The sequence below is a fragment of the Ovis aries genome, chromosome 18 (genome assembly GCF_016772045.2).
Source record: "Ovis aries strain OAR_USU_Benz2616 breed Rambouillet chromosome 18, ARS-UI_Ramb_v3.0, whole genome shotgun sequence".
Classification (NCBI taxonomy): domain Eukaryota; kingdom Metazoa; phylum Chordata; class Mammalia; order Artiodactyla; family Bovidae; genus Ovis; species Ovis aries.
The window spans coordinates 44,206,191-44,219,777 of record NC_056071.1 but is presented as its reverse complement, the minus strand read 5'-3'; the positions used below and the strand labels follow the sequence as shown (position 1 = coordinate 44,219,777).

General features: G+C 38.5%; 1 long non-coding RNA gene across 1 annotated transcript in view; it reads right to left on the bottom strand.

Moving 5' to 3' along the window:
• LOC121817108 (uncharacterized) overlaps nucleotides 1–13,587 on the bottom strand; it is a 113,685-nt gene that overhangs the window by 22,824 nt on the left and 77,274 nt on the right. Inside the window, exon 2 of the long non-coding RNA XR_006056865.2 lies at nucleotides 864–1,005. This is a non-coding gene — a long non-coding RNA (uncharacterized LOC121817108). The remainder of the gene's footprint in view (nucleotides 1–863; nucleotides 1,006–13,587) is intronic.

Below are 13,587 nucleotides of genomic sequence, written 5' to 3'. Positions count from 1 at the left end.
CCTTAGACCCCATTATTCTTAATGGCTCTGTTAAGAGAATAAAGGAAGAAAAGTGACCTGAAAGAGGACGATAGGGCAGGAAGCACTTCTTCCCTAGTCTACCCTTAAAACCCCCTCCACAGTTACATTCCAGTCTAGGGACATGTTTTACTAGAGATTGGGAATTGGGGGCTGTGGGGGTGATAGGCAAACTCATCCTGTGGAAAAAGCTAAGCTTCCTCAACCAGTCTAGCTATTGCTAGCTATCATCCTTTCAACTGCCAGGCTCTCGAGCCCTGACTTTTTCCAAATTAATGAATAATATCTGGATCTTGTCTTTAATAATCGAAGCAGAAAAGAATATGAAATATAGATACATAATTACCTGCTTTTTTTTCCAATATACTTTTAGCCAAACAACCTGGTACTGAGAACTCCTTGCCACTGACTTTTACGTCCATAGGGAATGAACACATTCCCACATCTCAACATCCGAGGACTTATATCTGAGCCTTTGGCTTTTGTGACATGGCTTGGGCTCAAGAGATTCGGGGCAGTTGTTTAGGTATCTCGCCACCTCTTACCTCTATGCTACCCGATTTCTATGGGACTGGGGAATCTCTGCACCCGTGCCTTTACCCCAGCCCTCTGCCTCCACTCCACAGACAGTTCTACACTTTTCACTCAGAGCCTAATACAATCCTATTCCTGGCACTGGTTTCTGTTTTAGGGATTTCGTTGTTTCCAAGAAACAGAAAACCAATTCTGACTTAAGTAAAAGGGTGTTGTTATAAAGAATGTGAATAATTCAAATTGCAGGAAGTTCACCCAGGATTGGTCACCCTCTGTCCCTCACAGGGGCCTGTTATCTGGATTCTGCATACCAGCTTTGCTTCGTTTAAAGTTTGGCTTCAAAGATGTCTTTGCAATCTGGTTTTCTCCGAGACTTTGAGCTCCATGGTGCTGTTAGCTTTGACCCAGCCCTTTGGTTCCAGTGTCCTGAGTTTGTTTCTTATGATTCAAAAGCTGGAGAAAAAAGGAATTCACATTCTCAAGTTGGTCAGCTATCCACCCTGGACCAATTTTCTTTGGTTTGAGTATTAGGATCTCCAAGAACACACACACTTGCCAAGCCTTATGGGAAAGAAAACATTGACTCAGAACTCAGCCCCTGTGTTCTCTGCCACATTATAAAGTTTTTGGTTAAGAGATACTTCTTATCCTGTAACTTTAACTGAAAACATTTTATGATTGTTAACCCTAGAGATACTAGTTGGGGTCACTAGACAAAACTGTAGCTTTTTGGTTTCTTTTGAGCATCTATTTGTAAGGATTGATATTTCATGACTTTTAGCTTTTCTTAATTTTTCTCCCAGGGATAAAGAGAAAATCTATTTTTTATAAATAGGATACAATCCATTATATCTTCCAGTCCCCATGAGAATCCACTGGACCCTTTTATTACTCTAAGATACATTATGGGATCTCAGTGATTTAATTTTACTCAATTTTTCTGACATCGTTTGAAATATTTTACTTTTTCATTATCTCAGGAATTATTATTACTAATCAATTATTCCCATGTAACTACTTTACAATAAATGATTACCACTATTACATCATCCTCAGTTTCCATATTGCATTTCCCCTAATATTAACATCATCTTTTAATAAGATATAAAATTCTAGAAAGATACCATCTTTTGAGGTTTTTTTTTTTTTTTTTTTTTTAAGGCCCTCAATGAATCCAGTTGAGAGTTTAGATGAGATCGGGCACATTTAGGGTGGTATGGCCTAGACCACAGTTGAGAGTTAAGAATATTTCATTTTGACTATAATGACAAATATGAATAGGAGAAAATCAACAGAGGAATCTTCATAGTTATTAAGAGAATCAGAGGTGGATGCAAAGAGACAGAGGGTTATCCAAATCCTAATGATGTTGATGAAAGTGATCATTGAGGCAAAACCTCAGACTATGAGCCTTCAGGTGCATATTCTAAATAAGTTTTCTCAAACTCAAGAATAGATGAGTGAATCAGATATTTCTAAGAGCAACAAGGAAATACGGTGTTCTCATCCACTTACTCAATAGAAAGGGCTTCATTATGCAATAATTTAAGACAAGGACTTGGAGCATCTAATTTTGCTAAGTGGATAGTTTAGGAGTATTTGTCCACTGTTTTTGATGTTTAGCCACCAAAATTTACTTGATATAGTTCCCAGGTGAAAAACACTAAATACAGACACAGACTTCATTTTCTTGGGCTCCAAAATCAGTGGACGGTGACTGCAGCCATGAAATTAAAAAACGCTTGCTCCTTGGAAAAAAAGCTATGACAAACCCAGACAGATTATTAATCCTGCATATTAAAAAGCAAAGACATCACTTTGCTGATAAAGGTCCGTATAGTTAAAGCTATGGTTTTTCCAGTAGTCATGTACGGATGTGAGAGTTGGCATAAAAAAAAGCTGAGCACCGAAGAATTAATGCTTTCGAATTGTGGTGCTGGAGAAGACTGTTGAGAGTCCCTTGGACAACAAGGAGATCAAACCAGTCAATCCTAAAGGAAATCAACCCTGAATATTCATTGGAAGGACTAGTGCTGAATCCAAACCTCCAATACTTTGGCCACCTGATGCAAAGAGCTGACTCATTAGAAAAGATTCTGATGCTGGGAAACATTGAGGGCAGGAGAAGAAGGGGGTGACGGAAAACAGAGGATGAGATGGTTGGATGGCATCATCAGCTCCATGGACATGAGTCTGAGCAAACTCCTAGAGATAGTGAAGGACAGGGAAGCCTGGCATGCTGCAGTCCATGGGGTTGCAAAGAACTGGACAAGACTGAGTGACTGGAGAACAACACAAACAAACGTGACTAAAAATAAATAAATGATGTAGACATGAAAAATTACTGGACTTGGATTCTAATTATTCATACCTATAAATCTAAAAATTAAATTTTTTTCCAATAATTGCCATCCTTCTTCAAAAAATTATGTCAAAATTTTTTAATGTATTACATTTTGGTGATGCACATGCAAGAAGAATCAGAGTAACAAGAAGCCAGCATCTAATTGAAATGTATTTGAAATCTGGAGTCACTGTTTACAAGATGGGTATTTTCCAGATTCATGCATACCAGGTAATGACCAGTTAGTTACCTTCAACTGACACTGTCCATTTTAAGGGTCTATAACTTCAAAGCCAAAAAAAAAAAATTGTGTTTACTATGCTTAAATTTTCAAAGTTCTAATTAGGTCATGCCTTTATACTTCTGTAAAATTATTCATAAAGTGACTTAAATATATATTGTTAAATTTTAAGATTAATCAATGCAAATGGTATTTTTCCTGGTATACTGAAAGTTAAGATATATTTTTCAAATATGAAGAGCTTTGTAAAATTCATATGCCTAATGGTAACTTTATAATAGCACCAAAGTAAAAAAAGTAATCATATATTTAGATAAGAATACAAAATCACTTTACAAGATTGTTTTTTAAATGGTTCCAAGAAATTTAAAGACATGAGGTCACTTTCCCACATACTTTCTCTAGGAAAGTTTAGTCAAGAGGAATGAATAAAACCATGAGAAAATCCTTGGAGTGCAAAATATTGACATGCTTCTGTTTTTTAAAAAAGTAAACATTTAAGTTGCTGGCAAACTGCTTTCTCTATGGAAAAAGTTGGGATACTTTAAAAACAACCCATCCTTGTAGGACAAAATGCTTCAAATGTTCTTTACTTATTTTTTATAACCTGGACTTCCTAGCAAAGACAGAACTGGCTGAGAAATTTGACTTATTCTAAGTACTATTTTCATGTCTTTAAGTGGCCTTTCTGGGATGACCTTAATCTACACTGCAACAAATCACTAGAAAAATTTTTCTAAGTTATAATTAAAAGTTTTAATATTGATATAAGTTTAGACTATCAAACAGAAGGGGTTAAGATAATAATAGATCGTTGTCATTCCAAAATTGTGAAATTAGCCCTTTTTTTAAAAAAGTATGAACTATTTCAAACATACAGAAAAATACAGACAATAATATATGAATCATTTCCCACTACTCAGAATTAACAGGAGTTAACATTTGCCATACTTATTTAAAGTTTTTACTTTTAAAGGGAAAGGCCAAGTAGAGATATAGTGAAAATCAAATCAATCTCTCTCTCTCCACAGAGGGTGCCACAATCCTAATGTTGGTATGCATCATTTTCATAATATTTTAAAAATACTGATTTGTTTTTAGCATGTTATGTTAATCATATCCTACTTAAAACTTGCTACATTTTACTGAACACAGTTTTGAGTTTTAACCATATTGACTAATGTATATCTACTTTACCTATTTTAACTGTTCATTAATATTTCAAATATATGAATAAACTGGAGTTTATATGTTCATTTCCCAAATGAGGGATATCTAAATTGCTTCCACTCTTTTCATGTCTTGGCGGATACCCTGAATTATGTCTGGCAGCCTCTGGCATGGGTAGGTTTCCAAAATACATAGCTTCCAACCTTGGAAAACAAGCTACCCTAGAGATATGCTGGAATGTAATTTTAAAAGAGGGATGTAGGTTAACCAGTTATTTAATATAGGTAGAACCAGATATTTCAAGTGGTATACAGTAAAGTTTAACCAAGCATAAAACATGTGCTCAATTTTTAACCGTGAAAATTTTATTTCTTGTACCACTCTAGTCAATTTAAACATTTAGAGCTTAACAGCATGGGAAATATCCTTTTACATTCACTGTTGCTAAAGAACTTCAGCTTTCATATGGCAGCCTATTAAACAGCTTCTATTCACCACCTCTTTTTAATCCCTTGTTCTTGGAATTGTGATCTCATTTTATCTGTTTCAATAGAAAGACAAGTATAGATGACCTCTCGTGCCAATTAACAAATCTGGTGGAAAAAAAAAAAAAAACATGACTGATGCTTGAAAAGTCATGGCCTCTACTTTTATTTGCCTTTATAAACAAAATCAGACAAAAAGGAATAGAAAAGACATTCTGTTAACCTTATTCTCTTGCCTGAGATGATCAGCCTAATATAACATTATGATATAAAAGGAACTGTGGAAAATTCATTTATTCACTCAACTTGTATTAAAAAACAAGCACTATAAAGGGCCTGGGTATATAGTGATGCACAAAACAGGTAGAACTGCTGCCCTCAGAAGCCTTAAGCAGCATACGTCCTTATACACTGCATTGACAACAGCCCCAGTTACTTCTTTTCAAGAAAACTCGGGGGATCTGGAATGCCAAGAAGCATAACTAACATGACCAAGAGAATGAAAATAACCAGAAAAGCTAATCGTTAGGGTCTGTGTATCTATTATGCTGCTTTTGTACACAAATTACAGAAAACTTCTACTCAACTGGCTTAAACAATGAGACATTTGTTGTTGCACAAAAAGAGAAGTCCAAGATTGGTTAATCCATTAGTTTCATTAAAGAGACAGGTTCTTCCCATCTTTCTGCTCTGTCACCCATAAGCCTTCATGGGGGCAAGAAGGCTGCCACACTTATAGGCATCACATCCAGGAAAAACAATGTAGGTAGGAAGCCGAAGATGTTGTCTTCTGACACTCCTCAAGTGTCTCTTTTTTCTGAGACTTCCTCTTTTTACATTTCATTGACCAGAACTGCAACACATACACCTTCCTAAACCCGTCACTACCAGGAGGAATTACATTTGCACAATTGGCTTAGACGAATTTAGTTCAATTTAAAATACTGAGCACCCACACGCCAAATGTTCTCTACTCTTAGCTAAAAAAAAAATAAATGAACAAACCAAATAGATGACAAGTATTGTGTAAAGCTCAGGGACATACAGGCAGTAATGTAAATGGGAAGTTAAAATCCCTGTGTTAAACAAATTGATCAAGAAATTTGTTTTTAAAGTTTCCATATGACTATGCTGGAAAACAAGATCAGTGTTGGGAGGTGTCTATGTCTCCATTAAGTCTTTCTTACAATTGCTTGCTCTCAGAAAAATAATTTCAAACCTGAAACTTTAAGTGGGAAATAATAAGATTTTAAACTCTTATTCATTTCATCAGTTAAACATCATTACTGAAGGAACATTTTCTTCCCTCAAGAAATAAAAATATGTCCCTGACTCTGTTTTATATTGTGTCAACAAGCCAAATTTTAAGTTTTATGTCAATGATAGAATAGAAAGGATTATTCTTATAATTAAACAATACTGCTGACAAGAAGGAAGTAATCCCTTTAATTTATTCTTTTCAAAGTACCTTTTCATACAGTAATCTGAATTGTACCACATTCTTACTCTAGAAAGGGGTAACATGAGGCTCAATTCCTCATTTTTTAGATGTAAGAACTGGGATTGTTGAAAGTTAAAAGATTTGCTCCAAGGACTTCATGACTAAGTAGTCACAGAATCAATATTAAAACCAGATTACTTCACTCCTAATCCAAAGGTTTTGGAGTAATTCAACAAAGTTTCATGTAACTTAAAATTATGACACTCTAGAAACCCTTTAAACATTGTTTTTAAAAATTCAGAATTTATCTTCTGAATAAATTCTAATATAATGTCTTCTTTAAGGCATAACCTCTCCAATCTAGCCCCAGCTATTAGATCCCTGAAACCTAGGTACTTTGGATATATTAGGTTCAAAATGCTGCTTTTTCAAATGTGGCAGTCAGCTCAGTTCAGTTCATCACTGTCATGTCTGACTCTTTGTGACCCCATGAATCGCAGCACACCAGGCCTCCCTGTCCATCACCATCTCCCGGAGTTCACTCAGACTCGCATCCATCGAGTCAGTGATGCCATCCAGCCAACTCATCCTCTGTTGTCCCCTTCTCCTCCTGCCCCCAATCCCTCCCAGCATCAGAGTCTTTTCCAATGAGTCAACTCTTTGCATCAGGTGGCCAAAGTACTGGAGTTTCAGCTTCAGCATCATTCCCTCCAAAGAAATCCCAGGGCTGATCTCCTTCAGAATGGACTGGTTGGATCTCCTTGCAGTCCAAGGGACTCTCAAGAGTCTTCTCCAACACCACAGTTCAAAAGCATCAATTCTTTGGTGCTCAGCTTTCTTCACAATCCAACTCTCACATCCATACATGACCACTGGAAAAACCATAGCCTTGACTAGGTGGACCTTTGTTGGCAAAGCAATGTCTCTGCTTTTCAATATGCTATCTAGGTTGGTCATAACTTTTCTTCTAAGGAGTAAGAGTCTTTTAATTTCATGGGTGCTGTCACCATCTGCAGTGATTTGGGAACCCCCCAAAATAAAATCTGACACTGTTACTCCATCTATTTCCCATGAAGTGATGGGACCGGATGCCATGATCTTCGTTTTCTGAATGTTGAGCTTTAGGCCAACTTTTTCTCTCTCCACTTTCACTTTCATCAAGAGGCTTTTTAGTTCCTCTTCACTTTCTGCCAAAGGGTGGTGTCATCTGCATATCTGAGGTTATTGAGATTTCTCCCGGCAATCTTGATTCCAGCTTGTGCTTCTTCCAGCCTAGCGTTTCTCATGATGTACTCTGCATATAAGTTAAATAAGCAGGGTGACAATATACAGCCTTGACGTACTCCTTTTCCTATTTGGAACCAGTCTGTTGTTCCACGTCCAGTTCTAACTGTTGCTTCCTGACCTGCATATAGGTTTCTCAAGAGGCAGGTGAACTCCTTATTGCCAAATTCAGACTTAATTGAAGAAAGTAGGGAAAACTACTAGACCATTCAGGTATGACCTAAATCAAATCCCTTAAGATTACACACTGGAAGTGAGAAATAGATTTAAGGGACTAGATCTGATAGATAGAGTGCCTGATGAACTATGGACGGAGGTTCATGACATTGTACAGGAGACAGGGATCAAGACCATCCCCATGGAAAAGAAATACAAAAAAGCAAAATGGCTGTCTGAGGAGGCCTTACAAATAGCTGTGAAAAGAACAGAAGCAAAAAGCAAAGGAGAAAAGGAAAGATATAAGCATCTGAATGTAGCGTTCCAAAGAATAGCAAGAAGAGATAAGAAAGCCTTCCTCAGAGATCAATGCAAAGAAATAGAGGAAAAGAACAGAATGGGAAAGACTAGAGATCTCTTCAAGAAAATTAGAGCTACCAAGGGAACATTTCATGAAAAGATGGGCTCGATAAAGGATAGAAATGGTATGGACCTAACAGAAGCAGAAGATATTAAGAAGAGGTGGCAAGAATACACAGAACTAGACAAAAAAGATCTTCAAGGCCCAGATAATCACAATAATGTGATCACTCACCTAGAAACAAACATCCTGGAATGTGAAGTCAAGTGGGCCTTAGGAAGCATCACTATGAACAAAGCTAGTGGAGGTGATGGAATTCCAGTGGAGCTATTTCAAATCCTGAAAGATGATGCTGCGAAAGTGCTGCAGTCAATATGCCAGCAAATTTGGAAAACTCAGCAGTGGCCACAGGACAGGAAAAGGTCAGTTTTCATTCCAATCCCAAAGAAAGGCAATGCCAAAGAATGCTCAAACCACATAATTGCACTCATCTTTCATGCTAGTAAAGTAATGTTCAAAATTCTCCAAGTCAGGCTTCAGCAATACGTGAACTGTGAACTTCCAGATGTTCAAGCTGGTTTTAGAAAAGGAAGAGGAACCAGAGATCCAATTGCCAACATCCGCTGGATCATGGAAAAAGCAAGAGAGTTCCAGAAAAACACCTATTTCTACTTTATTGACTATGCCAAAGCCTTTGACTGTGTGGATCACAATAAACTGTGGAAAATTCTGAAACAGATGGGAATGTTGCTATCACCTTCTCCTTATTAGAAGTTGCTACATATTCCATATAAACTCAAAATGCAGCAAGCCTTGGCCTAGGCATGTGTGTGAATTTAAATCGTATTTATATCTAGGCTTCCCTGGTGGCTCAGATGGTAAAGTGTGTGCCTGCATTGTGGGAGACTTGGGTTCAATCCATAGGTCAGGAAGATCCCCTGAAGAAGGAAATGGCAATCTACTCCAGTACTCTTGCCTGGAAAATTCCATGGATGGAAGAGCCTGGTAGGCTACCGTCCATGGGATTGCAAAGAGTTGGACATGACTGAGCAACTTCACTGGTTACATCTTGATTCAGAAAGAGCCAAAAGTCAAATGAAAAAAAGAACAAGAATACCTTAACGGGATCCTAGAGGAAATATTTGAGAAAAATCTCACTGGAAGGGTTACTGTATAGGAAAAATTACTCTTTCTACTTTCCTGGATTTTAAGAGGGTAAAAAGTGATAAAATGTTTTAAATCTGTCACATTTAACCCCTCTTTTTCAAAAGTGAAGTTGGGCGATAGAAATGAAAGAAAGCAACAGGTTCAGAGAACAAGACATTTCCTAACTAAGACTACTAGGAAGGAATAAGAATTCCCTCAAGAGGATGGTGCCAAGCTATTTCTCCTTGGAAATGCTGATTTATTATATACGGAGATGATACAGAGTGGAAAATTGACATCTCCTGTCCAGACCAGACTCCTCTGCCATGGCATGCTCAAGTCCCACCAGTCCCACTGCTTAGCCATCCTGAGTCTCCCACCAGACTTGGCACTTCAGAAACTAGACTCCTGATCTTTTCCTCTGACCCCTCCCAGTCACATCCTTCCCATCTCAGCAGTGGCCATTCCTGTCTTTCCAGGCCCTCAGCTCAAAAACTACCTTTAACTCCTTTTTTCTTTTTTTACTCTCCCACATTCAGTTTGCAGAAAATTCTGTTGCTCTTCAAAACATATTCAAGATCCAACCATTTGTCTACTTCACCACTACACCCCAGCCTGAGCCACCAGCTGAGCCCCTGGCTGACAGCGAAACCCCCCAGGGGTCTCCCTGCCTCTGCCTCAGCACTTCAGCTTCTGTTTTCAACACTGCCAGAATGATCACTCAGATCACATCACCAGAGTGATCACATCACCAGGGTGACCACATCAGTTCCCATCAGCCACTTCTTCGCTGAGAGCCCTAGAGTGGATTCTTAGTTCACTCAAGAGGGAATCTGCAGGATCTGCCTGCCTTCTTCCTTCTCTGACCATCCCCTCTCCACCCCTTGGTCTAGACACACCTACTGCCTCGCTGCCCCAGTACGCTCACCAAACGCCTACCTCCCGGCCTGGAACATTCTTCTTCAGATGACTGTCCCACATGCCCTGCCCCTCTTTGCTCAAACCTCACTCTCAAGGACGTTGACATGCCAGAAAAAACACCAGGCAGCATTTAAATGTTAATTTCAGGAAAGCAATAAATAGCCTCTTAGGTACCCAATACTTTCATGTTTATCTGAAATTCACATTTAACTGTATATCCTTTTGTTTTGTTTTGTTTTCTTCTAAATCTGGCAACCCTACAAAGGGGTCCTACCCCGACCCAAGTACATCCTGCCTTCCCTCTACCCCCACATTCCAGATTTCTTCTCACCTGCCCTATTTTTTTTCCCATTCCTCCTAACACTGTTTCTTCTTATAAACTACATAATTTACTTAAATATCACATTTATTGTCTGCCCCCTCCTCTGGAAAAACGACCTACATGTGAGCAGTTCCAGCATAAAAGCAAATTTAATTTGTGATCAAAAATGTTTATTTCTCAACACATTTCTTTTCTACTGTTTTGGAGGGTTGGAAGTTTATGAAAACACTTGAGAGAACATAGGCACTGCTATCTCTCCATTCTATTTTCACACGTTTAATACATATACACATATGTTAATATAATTGATTTCCACTTAACACTAACATCTGCTGTAAACTATAGAAAAGAGGTTTGTCTTCAAAAAAATACACCAGACATATAAGCAACAAAATTGAAAATTCCCATGGGGAAAAAATTACCTAAAAAAAAATCCAGGGATTTCCCCAGTGATTCAGTGGCTAAGCCTCCACACTCCGAATGCAGGAGACCCAGGTCCCATCCCTGGTCATGTAACTAGATCCCACATGCTGCAACTAGGAAGTTCACAGGCTACAACTGAAGACCCCATGTGCCACAACTAAGACTCAACGCAGCCAAATAAATAAATATTTTAAAAAATCCAAACACTGTGATTGAATTTCCCAATTATGTCTTTCTTTGATAGCAGCCAAATAGAGATATATATTTTAAATGAATAAATGAATTTTTTTGCAGCAACATGGCCATCATCTGTTGAATTCTACAGCTTAATAAAAGCTATGGAATATGTGACCTCCTTGTTCTTCGTGATTCCTTCATGTACTTATTCATTCAGCTTATAGCTGTGGTTTAGCTGCTGTGTGTAGAGCACTGGGTGTTAGGCGATGGGGAGAGGGGACTGGGAGGAAGACACTGGAGAGAGAAGGACCCAAGTCTGAAAGACATAGGAAGCAGCTTAAGGAGCCAGTAGAAGGAGGAGGGAAATGGCCCTGTCAGACTCGCTCCTTAGAAAAATTACTCTGGCTTCTGTCTACAGTGTGGAGAGCAGATTACTATAGTTATTAACTACATTACACTTGACTAAGAAGTTATTGGGCTTCCCTGGTGGCTCAGAGGTTAAAGCGTCTGCCTCCAATGCGGGAGACCCATAAACAGGGTCTTAACCTTAAACCTCTAGGCTTCCAAGAAAAAATTTCAGAAAAGGGATGCTTTGAAGAAACCACAGTAGATCTGTTTTAAATACCACAGTCTATTCAAATGTAGTTGATTTAAAGTTATATAAATAGCAAACATCTGCAATTATATTCGATTCTGTGAATTTCAACTAATGGAGAAGAGACCCAGAGAGATGTTATGGGGAAGGAGGTGGGAGGGGGGTTCATGTTTGGGAACACATGTACACCCGTGGTGGATTCATGTCAATGTATGGCAAAACCAATTAAAAAAAAAAAAAGTCTAAAATGGAGAAAAAGGAAGAAAGCTGATGTGAACTAACAACAGGGAGGATCTACGCAAATCAGACAAAGGATGAAGGTCTCATGCATTATCTTATTTAATCCTTAAAACAGGCTAACAAAGTCTTGGGTTATTACCTTTATTTGCAGATAATGGATCCGAGACTGAGAAAGCTGAGTCTTGCCCTCTGTATGGGGCAGAATTGGCTAACCTGCCCTCACTCTCTCTTTAAGCCCACGTTCCTTTCTTTACAAAAAGCTGCAAATACATTCACAGTACAGCTAAGTTAGGCAGGAGATGGGTTGAGGAAAGGCTGAGGTAACCTTGAATAACAACAGAATAAAAGGGGAAAGATGTTCAGCTGGAGTAAAGGCAAAAATTTAATTGGAAAAAAATTATGAGCTCTTATCTTCTTTTGATAAGAGCACAGAAAGGCAAATTTTCATCTCAAATGAAGAGTGATGGAGAGCATCAGTTTTGAATTTTTTTGGAAAATGACAAGTATAGCCATAAATATAGTTTCTATTGAACTACAGAATTCAGGAGATGTTCTTCTTGCTGAGGTACTACTATTAAAAATAAAATGCTACAGGGAAGATATCCACTTATTAAGTCATTTAACACAACCTCTTTCACATAGCCTGGTATTTGTCATTGGTCAAGGAGGTTTGATGAGCATTCAGATCCTCTGAAAGTCAGCTCTTTGAGTGTATTGGCTGCCCAACAGGGTAACATTACTTGCTACAGGGAACAGAGGGTCTTCTGTCTCCAAAAGGAGCTTTCATTTAGGTTTGTGACAAAAATTCTAGAATACAGACTCCCTTTGGCCAGAGAGCCAGTCACTTTGAAAAATCACTTCATGCCCTTTCAAAGACACAGGCTAATCCAGGCCTGGGGTGCAGCTGATGGTGACCCACATATTGAAATTCCAGGAGCACAGGAAATGGCCACTTCTTGAGCCAGCCTCCCTACTACCTGGTGGAGATCTTACATTAATATGTGTGGTTGCTTCATGACTCACTCACCTCATGAACTGGCCAGCCAGCTACCAAGCCTCTAGGCAATGAATCACAGATTTGCTGAGATTCGACAGGGAAGGTAAAAGGGGAAAAGGCTAACCCAGCTCACCAGGAAGCAGGTGAATCTGTTCAGGTTAAGAGGATGGAACTGCATATCTAAGAGACCAGAGAGTTTTATGACCAAGTCACTGTTCAGTGTTTCTCAAAGAATTGTTGTGATATTATGAAAAGTAGATATTAGGAGTCAGGCCCAAAACTAATGCTTACTTAACAGGTTTTCCACTGACTGTATCTGAACAGGTTAAAAACTGCTTAGGTGAATGAAGTGATTATATATATATTCATACTGCACAATTGTACTTATTTCACATGCTAGCAAGGTAATGCTCAAAATCCTTCAAGCTAGGCTTCAACATGTACTTCCAAATGTACAGGCTGGATTTAGAAAAGGCCGAGGAACCAAACTGTCAACATCTGTTGAATCATAGAAAAAGCTAGAGAATTCCAGAAAAACATCTACTTCTGCTTCATTGACTATGCTAAAGCCTTTGACTGTGTGGCTCACAACAAACTTTGGAAAATTCTTAAACAGATGGGAATACCAGACTGCGGTATCTGCCTCCTGAGAAGCCTGTATGCAGGCCAAGTAGCAACAGTTACTTGGACATGGAACAATGAATTGGTTCAAAATCGGGAAAGGAGTACATC